This window comes from Nycticebus coucang, chromosome 4 (assembly GCF_027406575.1).
Source record: "Nycticebus coucang isolate mNycCou1 chromosome 4, mNycCou1.pri, whole genome shotgun sequence".
Lineage (NCBI taxonomy): Eukaryota > Metazoa > Chordata > Mammalia > Primates > Lorisidae > Nycticebus > Nycticebus coucang.
The window spans coordinates 77,472,185-77,483,818 of record NC_069783.1 but is presented as its reverse complement, the minus strand read 5'-3'; the positions used below and the strand labels follow the sequence as shown (position 1 = coordinate 77,483,818).

General features: G+C 36.0%; 1 pseudogene across 1 annotated transcript; it reads right to left on the bottom strand.

Moving 5' to 3' along the window:
* Positions 1 to 8,751: 8,751 nt before the first annotated feature.
* On the bottom strand, positions 8,752 to 10,200 carry LOC128584766 (syntenin-1-like; annotated as a pseudogene). Its single transcript, XR_008379730.1, has one exon. The product of XR_008379730.1 is annotated as a syntenin-1-like (transcript).
* Positions 10,201 to 11,634: the final 1,434 nt, after the last annotated feature.

Here is an 11,634-nt window from a genome sequence, read left to right as displayed (position 1 = left end):
TCTGACATATATTTGAGATATGATTTTATTTTGGCTTAGAAAAATTTCATTGGCCTCTAAAGAGATAAGTTATTGACCTGGCTGGCCTTCTCGTTCCCTCCACATTGGCTAACTTTTACACAGCCTTCTTTCTGAGCATCTTTTACTTAGAGCATTTACTTTAGAAAACTTGTAATTGCAAATCCTTTCTCTGCCCTTTTATGATGTAAATCTTTTCAAAGTCCTCTTGCCAGTTTTACAACCTAGGAAAGTTTTTCTTAAGGGTCTGGAAACTGTCTCTTTGAAACATAGTACTCACGGACATATGACACCACAGCACTAACTTGGGTAACAAAGTGAGACTCTATCTCAAAAGGATGGGGTTTGGGAATCAGTGCCCCATCTTCTTCTAGCCTTTGTGGGAGGGTAGGAGACTAACTTCAATGCATTCTTTGCCACAAGGTATAAAACTACTTCCTGCCATGAAGCTAAGAGAGAGTTTAGTGCTTCTTTGGTTTAGAACAATTAACAAACACTGGTGACCCATCATCTCTTTACCCCAAGTCCTAAAAACTCTCTAGCTCTTTGTTTCAGTGGAATTAGTTTATGCTTTAGTTTTGGCCTTTCTCAATGATTGAAATAGCTGTGCTTAGAGACTCCCTTGATTGTTTTAACTTTGTCAGGCATCATTTTTGCTTTGACATCACACATTTCTCAAGGTCAGAGCTCAGAGCTAGGAAAGAAAAAGCTCTCAAGCTCAGAGCTCTTTCCCTAAGAAAGAAAAATTCCAGGGTCAACCCCCATTTTTTAACCTTCCATCATTCTCCATCTCCAGGAAATGATCGTATTAAATAGTTTCACTTAAGGTACATATAACATATATTACAAATATAAAATAAATGTTTTGAGTTAAATAGCTTTACATTGTAGAGTTCTTCAATAAGGTAGTATCTAATGATGGTTATTCAGTAAACAGTGTAAGCTAAGATAAAGATTTTTGTTTCAAGCATGATAATTTATTATTATGATTTTTTGTGTTTTTTTTTTTTTTGGCCGGGGCTGGGTTTGAACCCACCACCTCCGGCATATGGGACCGGCGCCCTACTCCTTGAGCCACAGGTGCCACCCCTATTATTATGATTTTTAAAACATTTATATCTCATTTCTGAGTTTATGCTTTGGAAAATAAAATGCAGAGTGTCTGGAAACATTTAAATGTACTGTCAACTTTATTGAGGGAAAAATTGCTTAAAGTTAAAACTATGTTGGTGATTGGATAAGAATATATACAAAGTTGGTTTTAGACTATGACAACACAGGTTGTAGAAATGAAAGTCAAAATAGTAAAACTCATCTGCAACCCGTATTTAAAGAAAAATTGTTTTTCTGAGTGTCTCGGTATGGTGGCTCACACCTGTAATCCTAGCACTCTGGGAGGCCCCGGCAGGTGGATCACTTGAGCTCAGGAGTTTGAGATCAGCCTGAGCAAGACCCTATCTCTACTAAAAATAGAAAAGTTTCTGGGCATGCTGGTGCACACCTATAGTCTTCGCTACTTGGGTGGCTAAGGCAGGAAGATCAATTGAGCCCAGGAGTTTGAGGGTGCTATGAGCTATGACACCATGGCACTCTGGCCTGGGTAACAGAGTAAGAGTTTTTCTCAAAAAGAAAAAAAAAATGCTTTTTACTATCAAAGGTCATAAGAAATTTAAGTTTTACCTATGGTGCATCTTACAAGGGTACATGTGAAACTTACTAAATGTAAACTGTAAATGTCTTAACACAATAACTAAGAAAATTCCAGGAAGGCTATGTTAACCAATGTGATGAAAATACTTCAAATTGTATATAAAACCAGCACATGGTACCCCATAATTGCATTAATATACACAGCTATGATTTAATAAAAAAAAGAAAGAAAGAAAGAAATTTAAGTTTTATTTTTAATATTAAATACACTGAATATATTAAATAGGGGAGAATGTAATTTTCTGTCTACCTTCTTTTCTTTTCTAAAAGAAAAAGTAAATGCTTGCTAAAGATGGTAAGGTAGAATACATTAAATAGGGTAGAATGTAATTTTCTGTCTACCTTCTTTTCTTTTTCTAAAAGAAAAGTAAATGCTTGCTAAAGATGGTAAGGTAGACTGCATTCAGGAGGAGGGGAGCACTATAATAGGTTCAGAGACCACTGCAGGGAGATCTTGCTGTGGGGGAGAGACAGTGGATTCAACTCTGACTCCAACAAGGACAAGTGGGAATTTATAACCACAGAGAAAGGCTGTGCTCAGTGGATGAAAAAGTGCTAGAAGGAAACCGCAAGGGTAAAGGGTTCCTGGATAAAGTGACTTCACAGGATTACTATGGGATGCAGGCTGGGTGATGAGATACCAAAGGTGCAGAGAGATGAAGGGTAGGGAGTTTCCTTAAATTAACATAGCAGGATTTTTGCTCAGACTGGATTCTCCACGTACAGAGAAGGAAGCCCAAGATTGGGCTTGCAGAGGAAGGACTCAGGGGCCTGAGTTAAGTTTTGGTTATGGGAAAGAGTCTTCTGTCAGTCTGTAGTTGAGAAGACCCCTATTACAAAAGATAGATTAACAAGAGAAAACACATAGTTTAATAAAATGTGTTCCTTTTGTATATACAGGAAACAACTGAGAGGAATTAAAAAGTCTCTAGAGTTAGACATCGAGGATTTATCTTAACCAAGAGTATGGGGAAGGGCCCAGGTCTGAGGAGGAGGCCAGGAAAAGTACAGTAAGCAAGAGCAAAGCTTGTTACACGGATTGAAGCCCAAGCCGGCCGGCTCTCTTTAGTCACCCTTCTCTTCCTGGAACAGAGAGGGATATACCATTATAAACGGAGATTTCCTTTCCAAATGTAAATTTCTCTTACCAAAAAGTAACTTTTCAGAGCTTCTTGGATGTTTGCAGTTTCTCAAAATATTCCTCTCAGAATAATTCTTTTGCCAGCAGGTGATATTTTGGTGTCCTGAACTCCATCATTTGTGAAATATAGCAGTTTTATATATAATAATTGTTTTTAAATGCTTTTTACATGTTTATTCTGTAACTGCTAAAATTAAAGTGCTGCATATTTTAAAGTTTATGACATTTCATATATGGATGGATATATTTTATAACTCTGTAATGGTTTATATTCATAAATATAAAACTATAAAAATTTAAAAATTTTAAAAATACAGTTCTGGAAATGATTTTGGGCCGAGTGGCAGGTCTGCGCAACCAGCCAAGCAACACAGTGTTAAAACTAAGTGATTAGATTGCCTCTGTTCTTTTAAAGTATAGGTTACAATTTGTAATCAGTCTCTCATGGTATTTTTATAAACTGAAGTCATTAAGTTATTTCCTTATAAAAAACAGAGACCTTTATAAAAACAATAAATGGTTTGTTTTCATAATACAAAGTTTATTTTTTGAAGTAAAAGTTTATGTTCCGTGAAGTCGCTGAGCCTCAGAATGTTTTCAGCTTTGGAAATTTTTGTTCAAGCCCCTAAGTAGCAGCTATAATCATTGAAATACCCTCTTGGGCATGACATTCCCAGTTTGATGACTTGATGGCTTAATTTACTTATATGGTGCTCTTCAAAGTGATTTTGTAGCTTTGGGTAGGAAACTGAAACTAGAGTTACTGAGCCACAAATAAGTGAAATTTGCACTTATGAACACTGAAGATTGCTATCATCTTTTTCCAGAGTGAAAAAAAAAAAAAATTAACCACTGGCATCAAATCAAAACTTGAAATGTATAAGTTTTACTCTATGATTTTTTTTTTAAAAAGCCGATAAATAAAACAAGTAACTCACAGAAAGAACTACTGGCAAATGGTTTAATTAAGGTTATGTTGACTTTCTCTTGACAATTAACATAATCTGCTTAATGTGAATGAAGACTTCCTACAATAACAGTCTTATTGCTTTAGTTCTTAAGAGGCAATTGTTGGTTTCTACATTCGAATAGTATCTACCCAGTGACCTCCAGTGGCACACATTCAAATCAGGCTGTATCATCCACGATGACACTGAAAGCTGGAAATGAAAAGGAGCTTTGAAGAAAAAACACTCACAAATCAAGTAATTTCTGCTAATTAAAGAGCACAATTGAGAACAGAGCCCATTCAGTCTTCTGCTTTTGGTATTACCAGGGTTTATTACTTGAAATAGAGATTGCTTAGAAAGCATTGTGATGTTGTTTTTTGTAAATCACCAGGGCCTGTGACAATCAAAAACTGAAACCTCATCCTTATCTGCCACTTGGGCGCTCCTCTGTGAATCCAGGCAATAGGGAGATGGCTGCTGCCTCTGTCCTCGCTTTACCCTCACAAGTGTAGACGCTCACTCACGCAAAGACAAGACGTGCAGGCAATGACTTCTTAACAATTAGCGAGTGCTTGTTACATAGGATAGGACACACTATACCCTACGGAGCTCTAGACTGGAACAAGGTACAGGTGACACAGACCAAAAGAAGGCTGAAGACAGTGCTTGCTGTATACCATAGATTATTTTACTGCATTGAATGGGGTCTTGTAGAACCAGAAGTTATGCTCAGGAAAAATAAGGAGATTTGATGAAAAACTGAAAAATGGGGTGAACTTGTACTGTATCTAGAGGTTCACTCTCTCAAGGTAACTGTTAGAAGAAAGTGGCTTGCTGTGGAAGTACACAGCAGAAGTGATTATTTGCTAATAAGGATTATATAGATGAAAAGCTTCCAGGATGAAAAAGAAAAGATAAAATATTGGTGAATGGGTGGTGGCACTTCTTTTTATCAAAAGAATTTAGAACTCCAATTCCAAAAAATTTGGAATTTAACAGGAATGGAGAGAATGGAAAACCATATGATAAAATTATCCTTCTTAAACTAGAAGAGATGGATAATTTAATAGTTTGTAATGGGAAATTTATAAGAACTTCAAGTATCTTTAAAAATTTAGTGCAAAATGATGTCCACATTTTAAAGTAATAGGAATATGTTTTTTTCCACAATAAATAGTCCAAAGACATCATTTAGGAAAAAAAAAAATAGTTTTAATCCTACTTTACATTTGATACTTTACTGTTTTCAAGTGTGAAACCTATAAAAGAAAACACACCGTGTAATTATCCACTTATTCTCTGGATGGTTCAAGTCTTTCTAAGCATGCTTCACATATGAAAAATAAACTGGTAATATATAATTAACTCCATGCAATTTATTTAACTTCTCTGTACTGGACTAATCTTAAATATCTGTATATTTAAAAAAAATTTTTTTTAATTGTAAAATACATTGGACTTTAGCCTTTTAGGCCAATGCATTTGTATTTTTCAAAGTAAAAGTTAGCAGTTACCCAATGCTTGTCATGCGCTATGTTCTGTGAACTTTTCACGGCCTACACTAGCCAGTTATGCCTCATACAACTAGTCACTTCCTCAGTCCCCTTCCCCGGTGCTCATGGGAGAAAACTGAAGCTGTTGAGGACCAAGGTAAATGCTAAAGCCACTCAGGCAGTAATTGTAAAATCAGGATTCTATCTCCAACAGTCAGCCAATCTGGATTTTTGCCCCCAGGGCCAGCTGCATGCGTGTCTGACTTGGGCTGTATATGGATCCAGACTCAGAAGCACCCTGAGCTTAGTTTAATGCCCTGCTGTTGCTGACTTGAAATTCTGAATGAATTCTGAACACGGAAAATAATTACATTTTCATTTTATACTGGGCCTAGGAAATCAACTAGGTCATCCTCCCTGCAGGGATACTGTGTGCGTGTGTATGTTGAGAGAGAGAGAGAGAGAGATAATATTTGACCAAGATTGCCTTCATATTCCCCCTCAGCTTGACTAAACTTTAGACAGGCTCTCTTTCTTGCTCTAGGTCACTCTAGGTCTCTAACCACCTCTTTCTTAGAGCACTTTATTTGGAAAACTTGTAAATTCTTTCTGCCCTTTTGAGATGTAAATAGTTTTAAAAGCTCCTTGCCAGTTTTAACCTCAAGAATGTCTTCTTCAAGGACCTGAGAAATATCCTTTTGAAATGTAATTGTCTGTGAGGATGGAGCCCCTGTCTTCTAGTTTCCATATGAGAGAAGGACTCTAACCTTGGCTAGGGAAAGGAGCATTGATCTGAGTTGTCAAATTAGCTCTGTCATGGAGATAGAAAATTTATTTTCCCCCTGGGTATACCGATTAGAGAATGCAGGTGGGGTAAGATTCCCCATCCCAACTCTTAGAAAACATTTCAACTTTTGCCTGGAGAATCTAGGTATCCAGACTTAATACCCACATACCTATCTCAGCAATACTGTAGCTATACAATATAATCAACTTCTGTTTGGTTAGCTTTCCTGGAATTTTTTTTTTTTTTACAGAGTCTCAAACTGTCACCCTGGGTAGAGTACCATGGAGTCATAGCTCACAGCAACCTCCCATTCTTGGGCTCAAGTGATCCTCTTGCCTCAGTTTTTCTATTTTAGTAGAGATGGGGGTCACGCTTTTTGCTCAGGCTGGTCTTGAACTTGTGAGCTCTAGCTATCCACCCCCGTCAGTCTTCCAGGGTGCCAGGATTACAGGTGTGAGCCACCATGTCCAGCCTGATTATTTTCTTTTTAACATGTTCTATGTGTTATTGTTATTTCTAATTTGGGGGGATGGGTTGACAATATAGCGCAGTAGTCTATGTAAGACAGTGGTTCTCAACCTTCCAAATGTCACAGTGTATTTTCATTGTTACAAAGGGGTCGTGACCCACAGGTTGAGAACCACTGATCTAAGATAAAGAATATTAATAAGAAGGATACCAATAATAACTCTTTACTTGGATTCCCCAAATGTCAAGATCTTACCTAAATACACTTTAATAAGCAAAATCTGGAAATTAACACTAATGTAATAATAACATCTAATCTATAGACCATACTCAAATTTCACCAATTTTACCATGATAACTTTTGTTGTTGTTTTTGGTGGTATTCTGGTACAAAATCAAATCCAGAATCATATATTGTGTTTAGTTATGAAATCTTTTTGGTTTGCTTTAATGTAGATTTATTTTTGTTTTTTTCTTTATGTTTCATGCTTTGGAAGAGTAATGGCCAATTATTTTGAGAATGCTGCTGAATTTGGATTTGTGTGATGTACCATCACAATTAAAAGTTGTATTATTTATTTTGGTAAAACTATCAAATAAGTGATGCTGTGTTCTCCTTAGTCCAGCATATCAGAAGGCACATGATTTTCTTTTTCTTTTTGCAAGCTACTTCCTTCTTTGATTTTTTTTCTTCCTCTCTATTAACTGTTAATTTACATTCAATTTGCAGCTCAGCAGGGGAGCATAAAGTCATCTGGAATAGTTTTTTACTTAATTCATTTATTTCAAAGTATTACGGGGTAAAATGTTTTGTATTGTTCTTCATGATGTTAGCACTGATCACTTGCTTAAGATGATGTTTACCACATTTCTCTAATGCAGAGCTACTACTTTACCTTTAAAAATATTAAGTACCTTGTGAGGTGATACCTTGAGACTATATAAATATTATGTTTCTCATGATACTTTAATTACAGACTGAAACAATTATTAATGTGGAGTTGGCCAAACGATGCTTTTAAATTTTCTTTTATTTTAAATTTATTATTAGAAATTGTACCGCTTGCAAATTTAGCACAACCTCAATTAAGACTGCTATCAATTTTTCTTTATTCTAAAGCTAGTCCACTTACATAAAGAACAAGAAAACCCTCAATATGATAAAAGCACAAGGAGGTGGGCGTCCAGCCATGTCAGACATTGCATTGTATGTGGTATTAGTATTGGCACAAAAATACTCAGAAGAAAACAATGAACAGAATAGAACAGCTGAAAAGAGATCCAATTACATATGCAAATTTACCAAGTGATAAAGATGCCATCAAATTAGTGAGAAAAAGATAAGCTTGTCACTAGACAGGCCCATGAAAATAAGGTGAAATTGGATCTATTCTGTACACAGGATATCGTGTACAGTCATGTTCCAAATGACTTAGATATTTAAATATAATACATGATGTCATAGATGTATTCTAAGAAAAATGAGTGAATTTGTTTATGAAGGAGAGAAAATTATCTTAACCATTATTCTAAATTGAGGGGGGAATTAATAAATAAATTGGACAAACAAAATTTAGTATAGGTTTGGCATGTCTTTCTCTGAGAGAGAAAGATGCCATATTTAAAAAAAAATTTTGTTTTTACTTATACATATTTATTAAAATAGAATAGACATAGACCAAAAAGAAGAAAACAATCAGAATAAAGTGTCACACTGCCGTTTTGTTTACAGGGAGGAGACAGGAAATGGAACAGATTACCTGGAAAACATTCTAAGACCATCCCAAAGTAGCTAGATTACAGAATGTTAAGATTCAATGTCAAAATTAAGTACTATCCCACTTAATCTACAAATGAAAAAAAGGACTCAAAAGTTCATCCTGTTTAGTATTAGAATTTTTACATTAAATATATAGCAATTCATTTCTCAGAAATTGATCTTTGTTTCCATTATGAATTGACTAGAAAATCGCAAATGCAACTAAGCAGCTATGCTACAGTAGCTCAGTAAGTACCATTCCACAGCCTGGGTTAGTGTACATTTTGGTTAAGACAGAACTACATGGTAGGTTTTAGAAAGGCAGCAATAATTACATTTTGGCTTTTAGTCTAGATGCTCAACAGAGTTAAGGCATAGTAAGTGAAGGTAGTTAAAATTTAATGACACTCATCACAATCTCTTGCAATCTACACACACGTGTATAATGCTTATATGGAATGAAACCAGTGTTCTTAATTGGTATTTTACACACACTTACAAACAGAACTAAAAAAAAAATTACCAAAGGCAATCATTCTAAATGTACTTGGTTACATATTAAAAATGCAAATATACCATAGAACTAAAGTAATATGAACAGCACTACTCATGACGTAGGAGAAGGCAACTGTTTCTCACACAAAGCTAAGCCTGTATCAGTCATCCTAACCACAATGGCTTGTAAAAGCATCAGGTTTTACCAGTACAGAAACTATGCTAGGAAAGTCAGTAAATTTCTTGAAAGTTTCACATCTGTAAAACCAGGATAAGGCTACAACTATCTTGAAATCTGAACAGTTATCAGATGAGACGGTCAGATTCCCAGCAGCTGTGTGAAACGGAAGGTCCTCATGCAGCATGCGCTCGCTGGCTCTGGGAAAGCTTCATGTGCATAATACAGAAGTTGCCAAAGAAGGAAACTAGAAAAGGTCAGCTACATTTTTGTTTTGCCATGACTTTTAAACTTCAGGAATGGTGTGGTCCATCAGGCTTTTCATAATGCTTGGCGCCATCCGTTTAATGATATGTTCAAAGATAAAAGCAGGCATGATTGTAATGGTAACTACAGTTCCAGCTGTTGTCTGCAATTTGAGAGTCCTTCACTCCAATGACATTCTGCCCATTGATTTCACAGATGTTCTGCTCCGTGAGAAGACCATTTTCGGCTGCAGAACTATCTTTGACAATGGACGTTATTTTTCCATTTTTAAAGATAAAGTCAACATGTCCACTGCTATCCTTGTGCACGGTGATTGTTTGTTCAAAGGGCCTGTCACGAATGGTCATAGTAATCTTCTCTCCAAAAGCCTGTTTGAGCACCTTGTGTGCTTTATCAGAGCTCCAGCCAGCACAGTTTTCACCATTGATCTGGAGTACTTGGTCCCCAAATCTCAGACCAACCAAAGAGGCTGGAGAATTAGCCTGGACCAGCTGAACAAATGTACCATTATCTATCAATTTAAGCCTAAGTCCAATTTTTCCATCTTGATCCTTACACAAAATGACTTCACGAATCCCTTGCTTAATTTCTGCTCTACGAATTCCAACATCATTACCAGTTACAGGAGCAACCATATAGTTCATACTAGAAGGCCTTGCTACCAACTGCCCCTGAACTGGTGCTCCAGGGACCAGGACCATATTTGCATGTATTTCTTCTTCATTTAAACTCAGGCCCATGTACTGAGAGAGCTCTGGATACAGTTTAGGATAGAGATTTCCATCTTGAGAGACAGGAGCAAAAGCTTCTGACAAAATCACTGGGTTGGTAGGATTTGCAGAAAAGGCAGTCTGAGCCTGAATTACTTTGTCTACCTTCAAGTCTTCAAGAGATGGATAGAGAGACATTTTTGCAGGATTTGTCTAGTTCACAGGTGCCCACTTGCCGCTGTCTCCTCCAATCACTCTCAAAATTTAGAATTTAGAAAAGTTCAAAAAGTTTGGCATGACAACATATATATCGATTGCCATGCTAATTTTTTTTTCTAAATTTTGTTTTCCAATTTACCTATGTTTATATGCAGGCATAAATATTAATACTACTATAGGCAGAATAACAAGGCAATAATGTATTTGGAACATATTTCTATTTGTTAAATTCAGATTAAATATTTGCAATTGACAAAGACTTCAAATAAACAACAACAACAAAAAAGAAAATACTCTAGAATATTCAAGTTAGAAGTATGGAAAGCTAGATCATAGAAGACAAATTGCAAATAGCTATCAGTCACATGATAAGATGAATACCTGATACATAAAAAGAAAAATGAAAAACAAAACTATGGGGAGACAACATTTTTTCACCTATTAAATGGGCAAAAATTTAATTTGATACCCTTTTGGCAATGCTGTGAAAAAATAGGCACTCTCATAATTGCTCGCAGAAAAGAAAAACAATGCCATCTCCAGGAGGGGTATTTGGCAATATCTAGTAAAATTACAGATGCAATTACATTTTGATTAGTGATTTCACTTCTAAGAGTCCATTCCAACTACAAACTGGTTAATTTTTTTTTTTTGTAGAGACAGAGTCTCACTTTACTGCCCTCGGTAGAGTGCCATGGCGTCACACGGCTCACAGCAACCTCCAGCTCTTGGGCTTAAGCGATTCTCTTTCCTCAGCCTCCCGAGCAGCTGGGACTACAGGCGCCCGCCACAACGCCCGGCTATTTGGTTAACTGTTTTTTTTAATAGACAGATATACTATTTGTAATAGTAAATGACTGGAAGAAATCCAAACTTCCATCAGTAAGAGTCTGATAGAGTAAAGTGTGATATGGGAACCAAATGACATACTATGAAGTTGTACAAAGAATGAGATATATGTATCTAGCTGTATATATTGCCAGAATGAACTTTAAGATATATTTAAATGGAAAAAGCAGAATAGGTAGTTTATGTGATCATAAAACAAAATTATATTGGGAAAAATATCTGCATATCAAAAGTCAAAGGAAAAAGAAAAGAAAAAAGGAACTTAAGTAAGTATCTTGTTGGTGGAATGAGGAACTATTACAAGTAAATTGAAAAACAAGTCTTACGGGATATCCAAAGGGCAAAAAGAACCAAGAAAACAAAACAAAAGAAAAAACACTACACCCTATTTTGTTGGCTTTGTTATTTTGAGAATGTTATATGGAATATATTCGAATGAGAACTATCAGTATAATCTTATGATATATTTTGTCTTTAAAAAATTATTTACCAACCTTGCCTAGTGAAAAGGTCTTGAATCAATGGCCAGCCCAGGAGCAAAAACACCCCTACTGCCCAGGTTGCAGTCTCCAAGTGTCATTTCCTACTAA